We start from the raw sequence: 4,379 nt of genomic DNA on the forward strand, positions 1-4,379 counted from the left end.
CACTAGGAGTCCCCGGGAGGACGCCGATACAGAAGTAAAAGACAGCACCCCAGGGAGCCCCACCAGCAAGGCCGTCAAGGCGACAGAGAGCAGGGAGGTGAAGATGAGCACACCGGCAGGCTATGCAATTGCACCGGTGCAATTCCTACCGAAACCTGGTGAACCCCTGATGAAGTGGGAGGATTGGAAGGAATATATTGACAATTTCATTGGGGTCCTGGAGGACGAAAATGAAGAGAAGTTCACCCCCCAAAGGAAGAAACGAATCTTGCTGCTGAACCTGGGACCAGAGGGTCTCAGGATTTACAAGAGTCTGGTGCCCAAGAAGAGAGAGGACACCGATACGGATGTATATGCCCATGCAGTAGAAGACCTGGATGAGAGGTACCGCCCCACCATATGTGTGTCTGTGGACAGGTTCAACTTCCAGCAAAGGAAACAACGGGCTGGAGAAACCATAGAAGAATATGTAGGGGCCTTAAGGAAACTAGCAGCCCCGTGTAAATACGCACTGTGGGAGGATGAATTCATAAAGGACCAGATCGTGATGCATACTACGAGTACACAGGTCCAAGACAAGCTATGGGCGAGCGGTGACACCACGCTCAAAGAAGTTATGGTCATCGTAAAAAGAGCGGAGCTTGCTAGGAGGTGTGCGGCAGCAACCAAGAAAGATGTGGTCACCCCGACAATGGTGAACAGGATACAAGAAGGAGACCACCGTAAGGACCAAAGAGGAAAAGACTCAGCAGCCAAAGGAACGAGCAGGTGGCAAGGGAGACAACCAGGGAGCGACAGCAAGAAGTCGTGCTACAGATGCGGCAGTTGGTCCCACGATGCCCGGGACAGAAGATGCCCTGCGTTCAGAGCCAAGTGCCTACACTGTGGTATCCTGGGCCACTATGAAAAGGTGTGTAGGAAGAAGCAATTGAAGGAAACCGTGAAATGCGTTGAGCAAGGTGAAGAAGATCTGGAAGATGTGGCAGAAGAAGAGGTGATCACAGTCCTGTGCATATACGACCAAGTGATGAGCATAGAAGGGAGGAAATCCACAAAACCCATTCTGGACATGTCAATGGGAGGAATCACCATCACTGTGGTGGCGGACACAGGATCCCCCTTCACCATCATCCAACAGGCGGTATGGGAAGAAACATTCAGACCCAAGTTGGGACCGGAGTTGGAAAAGCTAGACATCAGACCGGTCACTTACAATGGGGACCGCATTCCAATGTTGGGGTTCCGCCGCCTACTGTTCGAATTCAGGGGCCGGTCAGCATGGTGCAAGCTGTACATTGCAGAAAAGGGACCCTCGGTCCTGGGTTGGCTAGACCAGGGGGACCTAGGAATTAAACTGGATCCAGGAGGGAAAGAGCAGATTTTACTTACGGAGCGAGAAGAATGGCCGGACATGAACAAATGGAAGGAGAATTTCCCGAAGGAATTTGGTGGCACAGTGGGGCGGATGGAAAACTTCCAACACAGGATTGTGCTCAAGGAAGGGGCCATTCCGGTAGCCCACAAGGTGAGGAATGTACCGATTGCGGTGAGAGACGCAGTCCAAACTGAACTCCAAGAGCTGGAAAAGAAAGGAATAATCGAGCCGATAACATGTGCAGAATGGTTGGCGCCCCTGGTGGTCGTAATGAAGCCAAATGGGAAGGTCCGGCTCTGCGTGGACCTGCGAGAACTGAATAAGAATATCGTTGTGGAGAAATTTCCCCTCCCCAGAATCGAGGAAATGTTGACCAAGACCAGGGGGGTGCAGTGGTACTCCACTATCGACTTGACCTCGGCCTATCACCAAATTGCACTGCACCCGGACAGCAAACGGCTCACCTCCTTCATCACCCCGTTTGGGTGTTACCAATTTTGTCGGATGCCTTTTGGTCTGGCCTCAGCAGCCGCTGTTTTCCAGAAAATGATGCACCAACTGTTCAGAGACTGCAAGGATGTCCAGTATTTCCAGGATGACATCTTAGTGATGGGGCGAGACCAGCAAGATCATGACCAGAAGCTGGGAAAGGTGTTGAAAACATTAGAGAACAAAGGTCTCACGGCGGAGTGGTCGAAGTGTCGGTTGGGACTGCAGTCGGTGACGTACCTAGGTCATGAGATCGGACGACAGGGCGTTACCCCCAAATCGGAAAATGTCAAAGCCATCGCTGAAGCACCGCCACCCAGGAACAAGGAAGAGGTCAGGTCGTTCCTGGGGATGGCGGAGTACTACAGCAAGTTTGTGGTACACTTCGCTTCCAAGACCCACCATTTGAGGCTGTTGACCAGAGACAGCACAGTGTTCCAATGGACACCGGAAGCCCAAGCAGAGTTCGAATTGATCAAAAGGGATGTTACTGGAGCCGTTCCCCTCAAGGGGTACGACCCACAAGGCACCACTATACTGACGACAGATGCCAGTGACAAAGGCCTGGGTGCTGTACTCATGCAAGACAGAGGCAGAGGGGAGATGGAGACCATCAGCTTTGCATCCAGAGCACTAACAGATACAGAGGGCAAATACAGCGTGATCGAGAAAGAAATGCTGGCGGTCGTATGGGCCATGATGAGATTCCGGCAATTTCTGTGGGAACACGCTTCCTACTCCGAACAGACCACAAACCGTTGGTGAAGGTGCTGACGTCGAGTGGACATGCCAGTGCCACCCCTCGGATATCCAAGATGTCTCTAAAGTTGCTTGAGTTCAGGTATGATGTCGAGTACATTCCTGGGAGCCGGAACCGAGTAGCGGACTATCTGAGCCGGGCAGCCGCCATGGAGCCAGGAGAGGAAGACCCCGCCGGCAGTGGGGATTTGGTAGCTCTAATAGAGGACCAAGAGAAACTGATCAGTTTACAAGAATGGACAGAGTCATATGAAGAAGACCCTGACATAAAGGAAGTGAAGGGGTACATCGTACATGGATGGCCGGATAAAAGGAACATGAGAGCAAATCTCAAGCCGTACTTCGAAGTGCGGGAAGAACTGTCGATAGGAGACAAAGGGATCTTCACCTACAGAGGGGACAAGGTGATCCCCCCAAGGACCCTCACCTCAAAACTAATGGACTTGCTACATGAGGGACACCTGGGCATAGGGAAACTCAAGGTCCGCGCCAAACAAAATTACTGGTGGCCAGGCATGGACGTAAGGGCTGAAAGGCATGTCAGAGAGTGTCCCCAATGTCAACGGGCGGACAAGACACTAAAACCATTGAGGCCAGCGATAGGAAAGTTTGACCCCCCTTCAAATCCGTGGGAGGAACTATCCATAGACATTTTGGGACCGGTCCTAGACGACCAAGGCACACAGAAATACGTGTGTGTGCTTATGGACCGATATTCTAAGTGGCCAGAATTGAAAGTAGATGCAGCCATGGACACGGAGAACATTCTCAAGTTTCTGTCGGAGACTTTCACGAGGGAAGGAATACCTAAATCGATCTTGAGTGACAATGGGCCCCAGTTCACGTCGGAAAAGTGGAACAAGTTCATGCACAGAAATGGTATCACTGTCAAACACACCTCAATCTATCATCCAGCCGGGAACGGTCTAGTGGAAAGATTTAACAGGGTAGTGATGGGAGCCATACAAGCGGCCATTTCAAGTGAACAGAACTGGGAGAAGGCGCTAGAGAACATGGTATGGGCCTACAGAATAACTCCTACTGGAACGGGGTATAGTCCATTTCAAATACTGAGAGGACGTGAACCCTTTACCCACGACAACAGAATTTGGAAGGAAAAGCTGATCACCAGTGAATGGTCCCCCGCAGTGGTGCGGGCCAACCTGGAGAAAGCACAGACAATTTACAGCAATCACTACAACAAACGAAGGAATGTCAAAGGCACTGGTCTGGAGCAAGGAGAGTGGGTAAGAGTAAGATTGGCCACCCTGCAGAAGAAGGGAGACAGCAAGTACAGCAAGCCGTTGCAAGTGGTGGAAGTGTACGACCGGGCTGCCTTACTAAGCGACGGGAACGTGTGGTCCCAAGACCGCATGGCCAGGTGCAATAAAGTTTTGGGCTGGGAACAACAGAGCGCTGACTGGGAAGACAAGGAAGGCCACGAAGAGGAGGAGAATCAGGCAGCTGCGGAACAGCAAGTTGGAGATAGAGCGGAAACGGAAAGTGGAGAAGAAGGAGAAAATGGAAGTCAAGGATTGGAATGGGACAGGCTGGAGAGAAGCACGCATGGAGGAAGTGGTGAGAACGAAGGGACAGTAAACCCTGAGACTCAGAGTCAAGAGTTAACGGAGAACCCAGTCAGGGTCACAAGGAGTGGAAGGCAGGTGGTAAGACCTTCCAGATACCGAGATTTTGAATTGGACAATGAACTGTAAGTGACTCTTCTTGTTTAATAAAAGGGGGAGATATGTAGCAT

Source organism: Lissotriton helveticus, chromosome 7, assembly GCF_964261635.1.
Source record: "Lissotriton helveticus chromosome 7, aLisHel1.1, whole genome shotgun sequence".
Taxonomy (NCBI): domain Eukaryota; kingdom Metazoa; phylum Chordata; class Amphibia; order Caudata; family Salamandridae; genus Lissotriton; species Lissotriton helveticus.